At 52.7% G+C, this 19,489-nt stretch overlaps 2 protein-coding genes across 8 annotated transcripts in view; both read right to left on the bottom strand.

Annotated features, from left to right (window-relative positions):
- Nucleotides 1-11,587, bottom strand: part of LOC140428382 (regulator of telomere elongation helicase 1-like) — a 229,755-nt gene extending 218,168 nt beyond the window's left edge. For 5 of the 7 annotated variants that reach the window (XM_072514779.1, XM_072514784.1, XM_072514782.1 and 2 more), the window contains exon 1: nucleotides 11,353-11,585. The gene's annotated coding sequence lies outside the window, so the exon portion shown is untranslated. Of the gene's footprint in view, nucleotides 1-11,352 lie in introns of all 7 variants that reach the window. The other 2 variants (XR_011948759.1, XM_072514781.1) reach the window with 2 other exon arrangements.
- The window catches only part of rtel1 (regulator of telomere elongation helicase 1), a 121,054-nt gene that overhangs the window by 3,297 nt on the left and 98,268 nt on the right, over nucleotides 1-19,489 (bottom strand). The window lies entirely within an intron of this gene.

The following is a 19,489-nucleotide window of genomic DNA, read 5'->3' as shown; positions in this document are numbered from 1 at the left end:
GGTGTGTGGTTGGAGATGGGCAGGTCCAGCGCCCGCATTGGAGGCTGGACATGGTCGGCCTCACTGACGAGGCGCTCTGTGAGCTGATATCACAAGGCATAGGCGGGTTTGTAACCTGCAACCAAAATGGAGAGGTCCCATCCTCCACATTCTGAGAGGCACTCAAGGCAGTTATAAGGGGGCAGATTATTGCATACAGGACACTCAAAGATAGGAAGGAGAGGATGGCTAGGCAACAACTAATCGATTCCATACTGGAGGTAGATCGGTGTTACTCCACTGCCCTGACCGTTGAACTACTGGAGAGGAAAAAGTTACAAATGGACTTTGACCTGCTCTCCACTGGGAAAGCAGTGCACCAGCATAACCAAATACAAAGTATCTTTTATGAACATGGAGACAAGGCCAGCTGCCTGCTGACTCACCAGCTGAGAAAGCAGGCAGCCACAAGGGAAATAGCTTGGGTGAACGACAGGAACAGCAAACTAATCGTGGTGCCAGATGAGACTAACAAGGCCTTCTATAGAGTGCTGTACATCTCCAAACCACCAGAGGGAGACTCGAAGATGAAGCAGTTCCTCGAGGAACTGGGTATGTCAGTCTTGGGGAGGACAAGACACAGGGCCTGGAAGCACCATTAGAACAGAGGGAAGTCATGGCAAGGAAGGCGCCGGGACCGGACGGATTCCGGCAGACTTAACAAAAGGTTTGCACCAGCACTGGCGGAACCCTGCTGCTAACGCTGGCGCAGGCCTCAATATCATTGATCCCTAACAAGGACAAAGACCCGACAGAGTGCAGGTCATACAGACCCATCTCACTCCTTAATACTGACGCCAAGATTCTGGTGAAGGTCCTGGCGAGACGACTGGAGAGCAGAGTGATCATCACCCGAGCAAGGGAAAGGACACCGGAGGTGATCATCGCCCGAGAAGCAGAAAAGGCCGTCGACAGGGTCGAATGGAATGGTTTGGGTTGGGGTTCACCAAATGGGTGAAACTACTGTTTAGCGCTTCCTTGATGAGCGTACGACATAAACACCACCAAAACTTGATAATTCTGGCTGACAGAGGCATGGATGCCCACTGTCCTCACTGCTGTTTGCCCTGGCAATTGACCCACTGGCAATTACTCTCCGAACAGCAAAGGGACAGAGAGGCATCAGAAGAGGAGACAGAGAGCAGAGTGTCTCACTATGCGGATGACCTGCTCCTCTACATCATGGGAGGTGTAATGGACTCCTGAAGGAGTTTGGAGCATGTGTGCTTGCGCGCGCGCGTGTCCAACGATTAGGAAGAAGGTCCTACAAAGAAAGAGAAACTTGGGAGGCCTGTCCATTCCCAACCTCTGGCTCTACCACTGGGTGGCTACTATAGGAAGGGTGCGTGGCTGGGTCAACGAACCAGGAGCAGAATGGATGAGTTTCCACACAGGGACATTCCTCTGGGTACTAGAGAAGCGACCCTAAGGGAGCTAATGGACAAGTTCCAGCTCCCAAAAGGGAATGAACCAAGATATAACCAAGTCAAATACTTCCTCCACAAGGAGACGACATTCCCCAGATACTAGGACACTAACTACGGGACAGACTACTGACTGTGGGTGAGCTGGGAGATGGGAACTATGCGGACATGTATGGACGATTATTAGAAGAGGCACGCTCACCCCTGGACGAGACAAGGGAGAAATGGGAGGAAGAGCTATGCAGGGAGATAGGGGAAGGACTCTGGATCGAAGCACTGCACAGTGCAAACTTCACCTCCAACTACGCAGGGCTGAGCACAAAGCAACTAAAGGTGATGCACAGGGTGCACCTAACCTGGACGAGAATGAGCAGGTTCTTCCCGGAGGTGGAATAAAAATATGAATGGTGCCAGGGAAGCTCGGCCAACCACACTCATGTTCTGGTCTTGCCCCAGACTTGTTGAGTACTGGATGTCCTTCTTTGAGGCCACGTCCAGGGTTGTGGGGGTGAGGGTGGAACCTTGCCCGCTGGTGACATCTTCAGGTTATCATAACAGCCAGAGCTTTTCATGGGGAGTGGGGCTGTCGCTCTGGCTTCGCTGATCACCCGCTGAAGACTCCTACTCAGCTGGCGATCAGCAGCACCACCCAAGACTGCAGACTGGCTGTCCGACTTGGCAGAATTTCTCAAGCTAGCAAAAATAAAATATGGCATCAGAGGGTCGAAGAAAGGCTTCCACAAAACATGGAGGCTGTTCACCAACTTGTTCCAGGACCTGTTTCTAACCAGGGCCCAGTAAAGTAGAGGGGGGGGGGGGGGGGGGGAGGGGGGGGGGGGAGAAAGAAGAGCCCAGGACAGGCCACGGAGCAAGGAAGAAAAAGGGGGAGGGGAAAGGTAGAAGAGGAGATAGCTGCAAGGGACACAGAGCGACAAAAGAGCACATCAAGTGGACACATCCCCTCCCACCGCCAACATAGCGAAGTGCCAGAAGGGCATATGATAGGCCACACAACAGTAACGGCTGACCGCCGGGGGCACCCAAACAGGCTCCCCCCCCCCCCCACCCCCACCTTAAGCTCCCTCTCAGGGAACCACAGCCAGCTACCAGCCCCACAAGACCGAGTGGGTATATTGTGGGCCATGGTTTAGCCCAGCAAGCGTTCAGCAGCATTTTCTTTGTAAATTAAACTACAGTTACTGCATATTCTTGTAGATACATGTTTTGATTTTGTCTCGTTGTCTAATGTATATGAAATGCCAAAACTCCAATAAAAATATGTTTCAATGCGGACAAAGGGGGAGGTACATTATGGTGAGTGGTAAGCTACAGGGGGCCCGGATGGTGCTAGTGAACGTTTATGCCCCGAATTGGGATGATGCGGAATTCATGAAGTGCATGCGGAGTAAAATACCGGACTTGGAGTCAAACAATTTGATAATTGGGGGGAGGGGGGCCTTCAACACAGTCCTGGACCCGGCTCTAAGTCCAGGTCGGGGAGGAGGCTGGCAGCGGCCAAGGTCCTGGGGGGTTGCATGGACCAGATGTGGGGGGGGGGGGGGGGGGGGGGGAGGGGGGTGGGAGAGTGGAGAGTGGATCCGTGGAGATTCGCTCGGCCAAGGGCGAAGGGGTTCTCTTTCTTCTCCCACGTGCATAAAAAGTGTACTTTTTTGTGTTGAGCAGGGCGCTAATCCCATGGGTGGAGGGGGTAGAGTACTCGGCCATTGCGGTCTCGGACCATGCTCCGCACTGGGCGGACTGGAGACTGGGGGCGAAGAGAGGGCAGCGTCCTCTCTGGAGATTGGACGTGGGAGATTGGAGATTGTTGGCGGATGAGGAGGTCTGTGGGCGGATGAGGAGGAGCATCCAAAACTATGCGACAACAAACGATATGGGAGAGGTAACAGTGACGACGGTCTGGGAGGCCTTGAAGGCAGTTATCAGAGGGGACAAGGATCCGTTGCAGTGTGGGTCCTACAGGCCGATATCGCTCCTAAATGTAGATGCCAAACTGCTGGCTAAGATCTTGGCCACCAGAATAGAGGACTGTGTCCCGGGGGTGATTGACGAGGATCAGACAGGGATCGTCAAGGGTAGGCAATTGAACGCGAACGTACGTAGGCTCCTATGATGCCCTCAGAAGGAGGGGATGCAGAAGTAGTGGCTGCAACGGATGGGGAGAAAGCCTTTGATCGGGTGGAGTGGGAGTACCTGTGGGAAGCGTTAAGTAGATTTGGATTTGGTGAGGAATACATAGGGTGGGTCAAACTACTGTACCAGGCCCCCGTAGCAAGTGTGTCCACGAACCGACTGAGGTTGGAGTATTTTCGGCTGCACCGAGGGACAAGGCAGGGGTGCCCCCTGTCCCCGCTGCTATTTACCCTGGCAATCGAGCCGTTGCCATGGCGTTGAGGACGTCAAGAATCTGGAGGGGGTTGGAGAGCATCGTGTTTCGCTCTACGCAGGCGACCTGCTCCTGTATATTTCGGACCCGCTAGAGGGGATGGGGGAGGTCATGCGGATCCTAAAGGACTTTGGGAGTTTCTCGGGGTACAAGTTGAACGTGGGGAAAAGTGAGCTATTTGTGATCCATGCGAGGGGCCAGGAGGAGAGACTGGGGGAGTTCACGCTCAAGAGGGTGGAGAGGAGCTTTTGGTACCTGGGTATACAGGTGGCTAGGAATTGGGATGACCTACACAAGAAAATGACGGTCCTTCCCAGTTTTCTGTTCGTCTTCCAGGGCCTTCCCATCCCTCAAATCCTTCAAGCGGGTGAACAGGATTATCACGGGATTTGTGTGGGCAAACAAGACCCCGCGGGTTAAAAGGCTATTCTTAGTGCGCAGCCGGGGGAGGATTAGGAGGAGATGGGTAATGGACAAGGGGGCGGCATGGAGGCGGCGTAACGGCACCGCTGCCGTTCTCGCTGGCACGGTACACCACAAGCCCGGTGGTGACGGCGGTACTGAGGATCTGGGGTCAGCGGAGAAGGCACAGGAGGGAGGAAGGGGCCTCAGTCTGGACCCCGATACGGTATAATCATAGATTTGTTCCGGGCAAGATAGATGAAGGGTTTCAAAATTGGCATAGGGCGGGTATCAAAAGGATGGGGGACCTATTTATAGATGGGATGTTTCCTAGCCTGAAGGCGCTAGAGGAGAAATTTAGTCTGCCCCCGGGGAATGCCTTTAAGATAACTCCAAGTCCACGCTTTTCTGAAGAAACAGGTGGTGGCATTCCCGCTACTACCCCCCCCCGCAGGATACAGGACAGGGTGGTCCCTGGCATCTGGGTAGGGGAGGGGAAGGTGTCGGACATATACCAAGAACAGCAGGAGGCAGAGGAAGTCTCGGCGGAGGAGCTGAAGGGCAAGTGGGAGAAGGGACTGGGCGAGGAGCTGGATGAGGGCCTGTGGGCTGATGCCGTAGGCAGGGTTAATTCCCCTCATCTTGTGCCAGGCTTAGCCTAATTCAGTTTAAGGTGGCCCACCGGGCACACATGATGACAGCGAGAATGAGCAAGTTCTTTGGGGTGGAGGGCAGGTGTGAGAGATACTCAGGGAAAATCATGTCCATCTGTTCTGGGCATGCCCGGCGCTTAAAGAATTCTGGCAGGGGTTTGCAAAGGCTATGTCCAAGGTCTTGGCGCTCGGTTAAAGCCGATCCAGAGATAGCGATATTTGGGGTGTCGGAAGATCCGGGAGTGCAGGAAGCGAAGGAGGCCAACGTCCTGACCTTTGCCTCCCTGGTAGCCCAGAGACGGATCTTGTTAATGTGGAGGGACTCGAGGCCCCACAGTGTGGAGACCTGGGTCAGTGATACGGCTGCGTTTCTCAGTCTTGAGAGGATAAAGTTTGCCTTAAGAGGGTCCTTGCTGGGGTTCTCCAGGCAGTGGCAGCCGTTCCTTTACTTTCTGACAGCACGTTGAAAGGTCAGAGCAGCAATCCGGGGGGGGGGGGGGGGGGGAGAAATAGGTGAGGAACTGTGTATGGAATGTAAACTCTTCTTTTGTAAATGGACTATAACCACCTTGTTTGTTAAATTTTCTCCTTTTTGTTATTGGTTCTGTAAAATTGTTTAAAACTTGAATAAAAACAATTTTTTAAAAAATAGATATATTTTTATAAAGTAACATTAAACAGAAGGAAAACCAAACACAGTAAATATGTATTAAATCACAGTACTCAGCTCACAGCTCAAAATCCTAATTTCAAAATTATACAGCCTTGAGGTTATGGACATTGTCTTTTGCTCCAAAAAGCAAGAGGCCACTGCAAGCATGTGATTGTGGAAACAGTGAGGATAAGATTCTAGGGCTAACAGCAACTGACAGTAATACACCAAAATTGCTCTAATAACAGCAACTATGGTGTGGTGAACCACTGTAATAGGAGATGTAAGGTAGGACCTGCACTACAGGTTCGCCGGTAGCTCCTGCCGGCTGGCTCCGCCCACGGAGAGATACTGTATAAATATGCATGACCTCCAGTGCCCTGCCATTTCGCCAGCTGCAGCAGGAGGCCACGCATCTGACTGTAATAAAGCCACAGTTGTACCCAACTTTAGTCTTTGTGCAATTGATCGTGCATCAATTTATTACAGTCAGATTTTCCACAGAATGGATATCAGAATCAAGCCCGGTTGCCTACAACTGGATCCGCACTCGCCCGACGCCAGAAGAGACTTTACTCACTGGCTAGCATGTTTTGAGGCCTACATCAAGGCTGCAGACCCCAAGCCAACGGAGGTTCAGAAGATAAACATCCTGTACTCCAGACGGAGCTCCAGCGTGTTCCCGTTGATCCAAGACGCCACGAATTACACAAAAGCAATGGAACTCCTTAAGGAACACTACGCGCAGAAGGCGAACACGCTCTTCGCCAGACATGTACTCGCACCCGCTCACAACTACCTGGTGAGTCCATCGAAGACTTCTGGCGGGCCCTAATTCCACTCGTCCCGGACTGTGACTGTCAGGCCGTTACGGCCGCCGAACACGCAAATCTCCTCATGCGCGATGCCTTCGTGACAGGGATTGCTTCGGACCGCATCCAAGAACGATTACTGGAAGGGGGCACGCTCGAACTGGCGGAGACGAAAACCTTGGCGCTCTCCATGACGGTCGCATCCCGTACCGTACAATCGTACCCCTCCCCGCCGCGCTGCCCACCCTTCTACTCCTTCCTACCCCTTCTGGACCCCCGCAACGACCTCAGCCAGGGCCCCTGCCTTCCCAATACGCCTGCGCTGCACGCCGATCTGCGCACCCCGGGGGTCCCCGCTGCTACTTCTGCGGTCAGCAGAAGAACCCCCGCCAACACTGCCTGGCCCGCACTGCAGTTTGGAAAGCCTGCAGTCAAAAGGGCCACTTCGAGGCGGTGTGCCAGGCCCGCGCAGTCGCTGCGATCGTGCCCGCCATCGCCCCCTCCCCCATGCCAGACGCACAATGGGAGCCGCCATCTTCTCCTCCCGGGTCCATGTGCGACCAATGGGCGTCGCCATCTTGTCCCACACGGTCTTCGGACATCCCGACGTCGGAACAGCACACGCTCGCCACTCGAAGCATCCGATGGCCACCCGCAGCTCGCTTCAATGACGCTGGACCAATCTCGCTCACACAACCTGGCCACTGCGTCGACGCCAGTTAAAATCAACGGCCACGCAACCTCGTGCCTGCTGGACTCCGGGAGCACCGAAAGCTTCATTCACCCTGATACGGTAAGGCGCTGCTCCCTCACGGTCCACCCTGCCAATCAAAGGATCTCCCTAGCATCCGGATCCCACTCCGTCCCGATCCGAGGCTTTTGTACAGTCACCCTCACGGTCCAGTCACCCTCCTGGTCCAGGGCGTAGAATTTAGTAACTCAGCCTCCATGTCCTTCCTAACCTCTGCACTGCACTCCTGTTGGGCCTGGACTTCCAGTGCAACCTCCAGAGCCTCACCCTCAAATTCGGCGGGCCCTTACCCCCCCCCCCCCCCCTGTGCCGTTTGCGGCCATGCGACCCTCAAGGTCGATCCCCCCTCCCTTTTTGCCAATCGAACTGCGGATTGCAAGCCCGTTGCCACTAGGAGCAGACGGTACAGCACCCAGGATAAGACCTTCATCAGGTCCGAAGTCCAGCGGCTGCTTAAGGAGGGTATTATCGAGGCCAGCAACAGCCCCTGGAGAGCCCAAGTGGTAGTGGTTAAAACTGGGGAGAAACACAGGATGGTCGTGGACAACAGCCAGACCATCAATCGGTACACGCAGCTCGACGCGTATCCCCTCCCACGCATATCTGATATGGTCAATCAGATTGCGCAGTTACCGGGTCTTCTCAACAATTGACCTGAAATCCGCCTCCCACCAGCTCCCCATCCGGAAGTCGGACCGGCCATACACTGCCTTTGAGGCAGACAGTCGCCTCTACCACTTCCTTCGGGTCCCTTTCGGTGTCACAAATGGGGTCTCGATCTTCCAAAGAGAAATGGACCGAATGGTCGACCAGTACAGTTTGCGGGCCACCTTTCCGTACTGAGATAATGTCACCATCTGCAGCCATGACCAGCAGGTCCACGATGCCAACCTCAATAAATTCCTCCGCACTGCCACTCTTCTCAACCTGACCTATAACAAAGAGAAGTGTGTGTTCAGCACGACCCGGTTAGCCATTCTCGGCTATATAGTCCAAAACGGACTTCTCGGGCTAGACCCCGACCGCATGCGCCCCCTCATGGAACCTCCCCTCCCCCACGACCCTCAAACCCTGCCTGGGGTTCTTTTCCTACTACGCTCAGTGGGTCCCAAACTATGCGGACAAGGCCCGCCCACTCATTCAGTCCACCCAATTCTCCCTTGCGGCCGAGACACAACATGCTTTCGCCCGCATCAGAGCAGACATCGCCAAGGCCGGGATGCGCGCAGTGGACGAGTCACTGCCTTTCCAAGTAGAAAGCGACGCTTCAAACGTCACCCTTGCCGCCACTCTAAACCAGGCAGGCAGACCAGTGGCATTCTTTTCCCGCACCCTTCATGCCTCAGAAATTCGACACTCACCCGTCGAAAAGGAAGACCAAGCTATCGTTAAAGCTGTGCGGCATTGGAGGCATTACCTGGCCGGTAAGAGATTCACTCTCCTTAAGGACCAACGGTCGGTAGCCTTCATGTTCAATAACACACAGCGGGACAAGATCAAAAATGATAAAATCTTGCGGTGGAGAATGAGCTCTCCACCTATAATTACGAGATCTTGTATCGCCCTGGTAAACTCAACGAGCCCCCAGGCACCCTCTCCCGAGGTACATGTGCCAGCGCACAAGTGGACCAACTCCGGGCCCTACACGACAGCCTTTGTCACCTGGGGGTCACTCGATTGTACCATCTGGTCAAAGCTCGCAATCTGCCCTACTCCGTCGAGGAAGTAAGGACAGTCACCAGGGACTGCCAGGTCTGTGCGGAGTGCAAGCCGCACTTCTACCATCCGGACCTGTGCGCGCCTGGTGAAGGCTTCCCACCCCTTTGAACGCCTCAGCGTGGATTTCAAAGGACCCCTCCCCTCCACCGACCGTAACACGTACATTCTCAGTGTGGTCGATGAGTACTCAAGATTTCCCTTCGCCATCCCATGCCCCGATAGCACCAACTTCGCTCTGTTCGGTTTCCCCACCTAAATCCACAGTGACAGGGGATCCACATTCATGAGCAATGAGCTGCGTCAGTTCCTGCTTAGCAGGGGTATAGCCTCCAGCAGGACGACCAGCTACAACCCCCGGGGAAACAGGCAAGTAGAACAGGAGAATAGGATGGTTTGGAGGGCCGTCCAGCTGGCCCTATGGTCCAGGACCCTCCCACCCTCTCGCTTGCAGGAGGTCCTCCCAGATGCTCTGCACTCCATCCGGTCACTATTGTGCACCGCCACTAATAACACACCCCATGAACATATTTTTACCTTCCCCAGGAAGTCCACATCCGGGGCCTCCCTCCCGACTTGGCTCGATGCTCCAGGGCCGGTCCTTCTCCGTAGGCACGTCCGACTCCACAAGGCAGACCTCTTGGTGGATAGGGTTCACCTGCTCCACGCCAACCCTCAATGTGCCTACGTTGAGTTCCCCAATGGCCGCCAAGATACTGTCTCACTCAGGGACCTGGCACCGTCAGGCTCCACCCCAACACACACCCCCACCAATGCACCCCCCCCACCGCGCCGCCAATATTGACCCCACCAGACCACCCCCTCCCCTCCCCTTTTCCACACAAGAGGACGAAGAGGACTTCTGCATGCTCCCGGAATTCCCCGATGACTGGCCAGCATCAGCACCGCTACCACCGCCATCAGTGCCACCTCCACCACAGCCAGCACCGACTTCGCCGCCACTGTTACGCCGCTCCCAACGAAGCACCAAAGCACTGGACCAGCTGAACCTTTGACGGACTCCGGACCGTCAACATGGACTTTTCTTTCCCTACCACTGTACATAATTGCAGTAATTGTATATAGTTTCACGTTACCCCCGCCGGACTCATTTTTAACAGGGGGTGAATGTGGTGAACCACTGTAATAGAAGATGTAAGGTCGGACCTGCACTACAGGTTCGCCGGTAGCTCCTGCCGGCTGGCTCTGCCCACAGAGAACTGTATAAATATGCATGACCTCCAGTGCCCTGCCATTTCACCAGGAGGCCATGCATCTGACTGTAATAAAGCCACAGTTGTGCCTATGCGAAATTAGCATTTTATGTTGTTTTTACATGTATAACTCTGGTTCACAATTAAGATGTCAACAATAGGGCCTGATGGGAAAATAAGATGTCAAGCTACAGTGAGCAAGTTGTTGTGACTATGTACAGGACTGACCTTCGGGGAGGAACGGGACAGGATGTACAATAACAGGACGCAGGTGCAAGCAGGGGGCCTCATTCTTATCTTTTAATTGAAGGTCCAAGGATATACCAGGAGCTAACAGAAACCACTAAGCAAGGGGAAGACAAAATGAACATAACAAGTCCAAATAAGGAATCACTGATAAGGAAACTGCCCTTTCGGCAGTTTGTGGGATGTGTTTCTCACAGATTGTATATAACAAGTGATGCTGTATGAATTCTTTGTGTCTGCCAATTGTGATGGGCTGCACCTGCTCTTGCAAGATCGATTGAATAAAATTCTTCAGAATTTGACTAAGTGTAAATTATCATCAAGTGAGCGGTGTTTCTCACATACCCAACTTTAGTCCTTGTGCAATTGATCGTGCATCAAATGGCAACACTCAGATTTCTCTCAACCAGGAGTTATAACTCACTGATCTCTTTATGTAACTGGTCACAGCAGATACCGAAAAATACAAAGACCCCTCAAATTAAATGCAACACATGATTTGTAGGTTTCACATAGTCATACAACACTGCACCATCAAATCACCGGAAATGCCTCCAATGGGAGTTTGCAACCCCAGGACCAGCAATAAACAGGGCAACAAATGACCTGATGCCAAACTAAGGTTAAAATTGGCCTTCAGTTCCCATGTTCCCAAACGCACTCCAAGCTGATTCAGCAGCAGAATAAGCCACACGATTTCTCTCCTTATACCCGAGATTCACCAGTGCTCCAATAACGTACAGCAGGAAAGATCGATGGCACAAAATATATTTGGTTCAAGTAGTCTCATCTCAGAAGTTCACTCATTTTTGCATGAAAGATATGAAATGGACCGATCATTTGAATCAGACAGCAGGAACCCAGGAAAATGGAATTGATCAGTTAGTGGATTGGTATACACAGTGAGGATTTACTGCTGAATTATTTATACTGGCGTGTGTGTATATACAGTTTATAAAAACAGATGGCGGCATTCACCCAGTTGCAGAATTGGCAGGTTTATTGCCCGGCCGGCGAAATACTGCTTCAATATACTCACGGGCCCCAGCGATGGAACCGCCACAGGCCAGGCCCGGCGAAACCCGACCCCCAGGCTGCGCGGCCCAGTCCCGGACAGCGACCTTGCAAACTCGCTCCCGCCCGGTGCTCCAGCCGCCTCTGTCGGCTCAGCCGCCTCTGGTCTGCTTCCTTCCCTTCGCCCGGCTCCCCGCCGCCGCCACTTCGCATTTGGCGCCACTCGCCCGCGGTCACTGAGCTGGGGGAGGGGTCCTGGAGACGGTCCCCCTTCTCCTCTGTGTGAGTTCCTCAGTCCCAGTCCTTTATCACGGAAGGGACCTTCTCAAATTGATCATACAATAATAACCACACCTAAATTATTATACCATTTTATAATAGTAATCAGACTAAATTTGCTGCTTGTAGAGTGTGTTCATGATGCTTTTAAGGAAACAGGATATGCACTTCCAACAAAAACTTTTATTTACAAAGCCCCTTTTATTGAGATCTAAACGTCCCAGTGCACTTCCGAGCAGCGTTTATAAAGCAACATTTGAGATGAGGAGGAATTTCTTCAGCCAGAGGGTGGTGAATCTGTGGAACTCTTTGCCGCAGAAGGCTGTGGAGGTCAAATCACTGAGTATCTTTGAGACAGATAGATATGTTCTTGATTAATGAAGGGATGGGGTTATGGAGAGAAGGCAGGAGAAAGGTGCACTGATATTCAGATAAACATATCATGGCGCAAACACACTACACACTGATGGACAGATCAACGGACCAATCAACACACACGCAACTTCACAACCAATCACAAGTGAGAGCACGCACTATAAAATGGGGAACACCACAGTTCCCACTCATTCCAGCAGGAGATAGCTCAGGGTACAGAGCTCACCGTGTGCCACTCAGGCATACACCATGTGCTGAGTGTCTCTCTAAGATAGTGATAGTGATAGTGATAGTGATAGTGATAGTGATAGTGATAGTGATAGTGATAGTGATAGTGATAGTGATAGTGATAGTGATAGTGATAGTGATAGTGATCGTGCTGGGTCCACAGGTTAACGGGTAAATTACGAACCAGTCATAAGTTTACAGATGTTGTTATTAAGAGTAATAAAACTGGACTTCCGGGTGCGGCGATGACCAGCTGAGTCGCACGTTTCGGCAGCTCCCGGTGAAACGGACTTTTGGGCTCTTGATAGGAGCCCCAACGGCAATTTTGACGGCTAAAAACACTGCGGTAAACCAGAAGGGAATCCCCCCTGGATACGGATGAAAAAAGGAGGAGAAAGTGGCCGGATTGCAGTGGATCCTTTAGAACAGCGGCAAGGAAGGCAAGCAAAAACCAAGATGCGTCGGAAGGTGGCAGTTTAACATGGGGCCCTGAACAACAAGAGTTCTAGAAATGCTGTGTGGAAGAGCTCAAAAAGGAAATGAAGAAAGAGCTGTTGGCCCCGATACTACAGGCGATCGAAGGGCTAAAGGAGGAACAAAAGACCCAGAAGCGGGAGCTTCGAGTCGTGAAGGCAAAGGCAGCCGAGAATGAGGACGACATACAGGGCCTGGTGGTGAAGACGGAGATGCATGAGGCACATCAGAAAATGTGGAAAGGTTGGAGGCACTGGAGAACAACGCAAGGAGGAACAACCTAAGGATTCTTGGTCTTCCTGAAGGTGCGGAGGGAGCGGACGTCGGGGCATATGTGAGCACGATGCTGCACTCGTTAATGGGAGCGGAGGCCCGGCGGGTCCGTTGGAGGTGGAGGGAGCATACCGAGTGATGGCGCGAGGACCGAGAGCAGGAGAAATTCCCAGAGCCATAGTGGTGAGATTCCTCCATTTTAAGGATAGAGAAATGGTCCTTAGATGGGCAAAGAAAACTCGGAGCAGTAAATGGGAGAACGCGGTGATCCGCGTTTATCAAGACTGGAGTGCGGAGGTGGACAAGCTTTAATCGGGCCAAGGTGGTGCTTCATAAAAAGAAGATAAAATTTGGAATGCTGCAACCGGCAAGACTGTGGGTCACATATCGAGGGAGGCACCACTACTTTGAGACGGCGGATGAAGCGTGGACTTTTATTGTGGAAGAAAAACTGGAATGAGCGGGTTATTAAAAAGAACGTTTGAACAAAGTGGTGGGGTGAATGTGGGGGGCGAAGAGGGGGGTTAAAAAGGGGGGCAAGAGAAGTTTTATGTACTAATCCTGCGATGTGGTAACTTTTCTCTCTTCCACAGGTGGTGAGGAGGGGAGGTGGAGGAGATGGGGTGTTGGCCATTGGGGGCGGGGCCAAGGGAGAAGCGCGGGCTTGGTTCCCGCGCTATGATAATCATGGCGGGAATAGAGAAGCAGGAAGGAGGGGGCGTCGCACGGTGCGAGCCGAGGTCACGGGGGAAGCCGAGGTCGGCCAGAGTTTGCTGACTTCTGGGAGCAACATGGGGGGAGTAATTACGCTAGCGGGGGATCTAGCGGGGGGGGGGGGAATTACTGGGTTGCTGCTGCTGGGGAGAGGGGGGAGCTGGTATGGGAGGGGATGGGCGGGGGGGCACCGCCTGGGGGAGATACAGCTGCGTGGGAACCGGGTGAGGAACTGGAAAAAGGGGATGGCTAATCGACAAGGGGGGGGGGGGGGGGGGTAGGAAGCCCCCCAACCCGGCTGATCACGTGGAACGTGAGAGGGCTGAACGGGCCGATAAAGAGGGCACGGGTACTCGCACACCTTAAGAAACTTAAGGCAGATGTGGTTATGTTACAGGAAACGCACCTGAAACTGATAGACCAGGTTAGGCTACGCAAAGGATGGGTGGGGCAGGTGTTCCATTCGGGGCTAGATGCGAAAAACAGGGGGGTGGCTATATTAGTGGGGAAGCGGGGTAATGTTCGAGGCAAAGACTATAGTGGCGGATAACGGGGTCAGATACGTGATGGTGAGTGGCAAACTACAGGGGAGACGGTGGTTTTGGTAAACGTATATGCCCCGAACTGGGATGATGCCAATTTTATGAGGCGGATGCTAGGACGCATTCCGGACCTAGAGATGGGAAAGCTGATAATGGGGGAGATTTTTAATACGGTGTTGGAACCAGGGCTGGATAGGTCGAAGTCCAGGACTGGAAGGAGGCCGGCAGCAGCCAAGGTACTTAAAGATTTTATGGAGCAGATGGGAGGTGTAGACCCGTGGTAATTTAGCAGACCTAGGAGTAAGGAGTTCTCGTTTTTCTCCTATGTCCATAAAGTCTACTCGCGAATAGACTTTTTTGTGCTGGGAAGGGCGTTGATCCCGAAGGTGAGGGGAACGGAGTATACGGCTATAGCCATTTCGGATCACGCTCCACACTGGGTGGACTTGGAGATAGGGGAGGAAACAGAAGGTCGCCCACCCTGGAGATTGGACATGGGACTAATGGCAGATGAGGGGGTGTGTCTAAGGGTGAGGGGGTGCATTGAAAAGTACTTGGAACTCAATGATAATGGGGAGGTCCAGGTGGGAGTGGTCTGGGAGGCGCTGAAGGCGGTGGTTAGAGGGGAGCTGATATCAATAAGGGCACATAAAGGGAAGCAGGAGAGTAAGGAACGGGAGCGGTTGCTGCAAGAACTTTTGAAGGTGGACAGACAATATGCAGAAGCACCGGAGGAGGGACTGTACAGGGAAAGGCAAAGGCTACATGTAGAATTTGACTTGCTGACTACGGGCACTGCAGAGGCACAATGGAGGAAGGCACAGGGTGTACAATACGAATATGGGGAGAAGGCGAGCAGGTTGCTGGCACACCAATTGAGGAAAAGGGGAGCAGCGAGGGAAATAGGGGGAGTGAGGGATGAGGAAGGAGAGATGGAGCGGGGAGCGGAGAGAGTGAATGGCGTGTTCAAGACATTTTATAAAAAATTATATGAAGCTCAACCCCCGGATGGGAGGGAGAGAATGATGGCTTTTTGGATCGGCTGGAATTTCTCACGGTGGAAGAGCAGGAAAGGGTGGGACTGGGAGCACAGATCGAGGTAGAAGAAGTGGTGAAAGGAATTAGGAGCATGCAGGCGGGAAAGGCCCCGGGACCGGATGGATTCCCAGTCGAATTCTATAGAAAATATGTGGACTTGCCCCGGTATTGACGAGGACCTTTAATGAGGCAAAGGAAAGGGGACAACTGCCCCCGACTATGTCTGAAGCAACGATATCGCTTCTCTTAAAGAAGGAAAAGGACCCGCTACAATGCGGGTCCTATAGACCTATTTCCTCCTAAATGTAGATGCCAAGATCCTGGCCAAGGTAATGGCAATGAGAATAGAGGAATGTGTCCCGGGGATGGTCCACGAGGACCAAACTGGGTTTGTGAAGGGGAGACAGCTGAACACGAATATACGGAGGCTGTTAGGGGTAATGATGATGTCCCACCAGAGGGGGAAACGGATATAGTAGTGGCGATGGATGCCGAGAAAGTATTTGATAGAGTGGAGTGGGATTATTTGTGGGAGGTGTTGAGGAGATTTGGTTTTGGAGAGGGGTATGTTAGATGGGGTGCAGCTGTTGTATAGGGCCCCGATGGCGAGCGTGGTCACGAGATGGACGGGGATCTGCATATTTTCGGCTCCATAGAGGGACAAGGCAGGGATGCCCTCTGTCCCCATTATTGTTTGCACTGGCGATTGAGCCCCTGGCGATAGCGTTGAGGGGTTCCAAGAAGTGGAGGGGAGTACTTGGAGGAGGAGAAGAACACCGGGTATCTTTGTATGCGGACGATTTGTTACTATATGTGGCAGACCCGGCGGAGGGGATGCCAGAAATAATGCAGATACTTGGGGAGTTTGGGGATTTTTCAGGGTATAAATTGAACGTGGGGAAAAGTGAGTTGTTTGTGGTGCATCCAGGGAAGCAGAGTAGAGAAATAGAGGACCTACCGTTGAGGAAGGTAACAAGGGACTTTCGTTACCTGGGGATCCAGATAGCCAAGAATTGGGGCACATTGCATAGGTTAAATTTAACGCGGTTGGTGGAACAAATGGAGGAGGATTTCAAGAGATGGGATATGGTATCCCTGTCACTGGCAGGGAGGGTGCAGGCGGTTAAGATGGTGGTCCTCCCGAGATTCCTCTTTGTGTTTCAGTGCCTCCCGGTGGTGATCACAAAGGCTTTTTTTTAAAAGGATTGAAAAGAGCATCATGGGTTTTGTGTGGGCCGGGAAGACCCCGAGAGTGAGGAAGGGATTCTTACAACGTAGCAGGGATAGGGGGGGGCTGGCACTACCGAGCCTAAGTGAGTATTATTGGGCCGCTAATATTTCAATGGTGAGTAAGTGGATGGGAGAGGAGGAGGGAGCGGCGTGGAAGAGATTAGAGAGGGCGTCCTGTAGGGGGACTAGCCTACAGGCTATGGTGACAGCCCCATTGCCGTTCTCACCGAGGAACTACACCACAAGCCCGGTGGTGGTGGCTACACTGAAGACTTGGGGACAGTGGAGACGGCATAGGGGAAAGACTGGAGCCTTGGGGGGGTCCCCGATAAGAAACAACCATAGGTTTGCCCCGGGGGGAATGGATGGGGGATATGGAATGTGGCAAAGAGCAGGAATAACGCAACTGAAAGATCTGTTTGTGGATAGGAAGTTTGCGAGTCTGGGAGCGCTGACCGAGAAATATGGGTTGCCCCAAGGGAATGCATTCAGGTATATGCAACTGAGGGCTTTTGCGAGGCAACAGGTGAGGGAATTCCCGCAGCTCCCGACACAAGAGGTGCAGGACAGGGTGATCTCAAAGACATGGGTGGGGGATGGTAAGGTGTCAGATATATATATAGGGAAATGAGGGACGAAGGGGAGACTATGGTAGATGAACTAAAAGGGAAATGGCAAGAAGAGCTGGGGGAGGAGATCGAGGAGGGGCTGTGGGCAGATGCCCTAAGCAGGGTAAACTCGTCGTCCTCGTGTGCCAGGCTAAGCCTGATTCAGTTTAAGGTATTACACAGGGCGCATATGACTGGAGCACGGCTCAGTAAATTTTTTGGGGTGGAGGATAGGTGTGCGAGGTGCTCGACAAGCCCAGCGAATCATACCCATATGTTTTGGTCATGCCCGGCACTACAGGGGTTTTGGATGGGGGTGACAAAGGTGCTTTCAAAAGTAGTGGGGGTCCGGTTCGAACCAAGCTGGGGGTTGGCTATATTTGGGGTTGCACAAGAGCCGGGAGTGCAGGAGGCGAGAGAGGCCGACGTTTTGGCCTTTGCGTCCCTAGTAGCCCGGCGCAGGACATTGCTAATGTGGAAAGAAGCCAAGCCCCCGGGGGTGGAGACCTGGATAAATGACATGGCAGGGTTTATAAAGCTAGAGTGGATTAAGTTCGTTCTAAGGGGGTCGGCTCAAGGGTTCACCAGGCGGTGGCAACCGTTCATCGAATACCTTGCAGAAAGATAGATGGAATGGAAAAAAGAAGGCAGCAGCAGCAGCCCAGGATCGGAGGGGGGGGGGGAGGGGGGGGGGGGGAGGGGGGGGGGGGAGGGAGGGGGGGGGAGGAGGAACCAGAAGGACTCTCAGGGTTGTTAATATATACTGTATAATATGTATAGGTCGTTGCTACAGATAATTATATATTGGACTGTTAAATTATATTTTTGGAGAGTGTTACTTGTGACAAGGCAGTTGCCATTTAGGGTTAGTTTTCATTTTTGTTATTTATTATTTATTCATTTTCTGTTTATAAAATAGGTCATTGTTATTTGTGTTGTTATAATATTGTGTAAAGGATGCACAATGTACTGTGTTGGTTGACCAAAAATTTTCAATAAAATATTTTATTTAAACAAAAGAGTAATAAAACTAAGTTGTACCATCTGCAACCGTGTTGGTTCATCTGTATAGCGGAACACCCAACACGACATAGTACCAGGCTTGGAACCCAGCAACTGTGAGACCTACCTGCACATCTTTAGGGATGCGCCATGGACACCATCAGCCCGCCGCAGCCGCTCCAAATCGCTGGAAATCTCGGCGTCAACTGGAAACCGTTTAAACAGTGCTTCCAGTTCTTCCTAGAAGCCATAGAAAGGGAGAATGCATCGGACACCAGGAAAATCGCCCTCCTCCTCTCCACGGCAGGGCAACACGCCATCCACATCTACAACTCTCTGGTGTTCGTGGAAGGCGAGGACAAGACGAAGTACAAGACGGTCCTTCTAAAACTTGAGCAACACTTCAGCGTCGAGGTGAATGAAAGCTTCGAGAGGTACCTCTTCCAGCAGCGCCTGCAGGGTAAGGATGAGCCGTTTCAATCTTTCCTAACACACCTCCGTATCCTCGCGCAGTCCTGCGGCTATGAGACCACCTCCGATTCCATGATTCGGGACCAGATAGTTTTTGGGGTCACCTCGGGCACCCTACGCCAGCAGCTCCTCAAAATAAGAGCCTCACCCTAGCCACCGCCATCGAAGCCTGCGTCCTCCATGAAAACGCGACCAGCCGGTACTCCCAATTCCAGGCGGCCGAATCGGCACGGCAGGGATCCTACAAGGCCGAGCAGGTCCAGTCGATTGAGTTCCGCCCGGACGAGGGCGGGCCATTTCACGCGCTTTCCTCAGCCTCCCGCGCTTGTACGCGCCAAAAGAGACGTTGACGCAGAGGGACGTGACGCGCAGGTGCACTCTACGCAGGACAGAACTGCGCATGCGCGGTGGCGCAACGAACGCCATGACGTCACGACATGCAGCAACTGTGGATCCGCACATTTACAGCGGCAATGTCCAGCAAAGAATCGACAATGCCTCCGCTGTGGCAAGATGGGACACTACGCTGCCTGCTGTCGAGCAGCTCAACCTGCCAACACTCCCCAATTCCGCCAGCCTCGCAGGGACGTGCGGGCCATTCAGCCTCCATACACCGAGTCATACCCTGACGACGTACAGACCGTGATACCAACGACCTGGAAGCCTTCTGCGTTGCGGTCATTGACAGGAATCGGATGTCCCCAAGTAGGACCCACCAGCCAATGCCAGTCAACAGCGTTAATCCGGGTGATGAATGGTGTGCCACCCTAACGGTCAACCCGAATTTGTCGCCCACCTACTAGGCTGGACTTATGAGCCTGTTTGCACATTGGACTCACTAAAGTGTTATGCCTCAATGTTAATGTGTTTCTCTTTTTGTCGTTACAGGAGTTCGTTTTCGATGTTTGATGATTGCACTTGTTTGTTT

This window comes from Scyliorhinus torazame, chromosome 8, assembly GCF_047496885.1.
Source record: "Scyliorhinus torazame isolate Kashiwa2021f chromosome 8, sScyTor2.1, whole genome shotgun sequence".
Lineage (NCBI taxonomy): Eukaryota > Metazoa > Chordata > Chondrichthyes > Carcharhiniformes > Scyliorhinidae > Scyliorhinus > Scyliorhinus torazame.
Note: the sequence above shows the minus strand (reverse complement) of the source record. Positions and strands in the feature narration are given on the sequence as shown.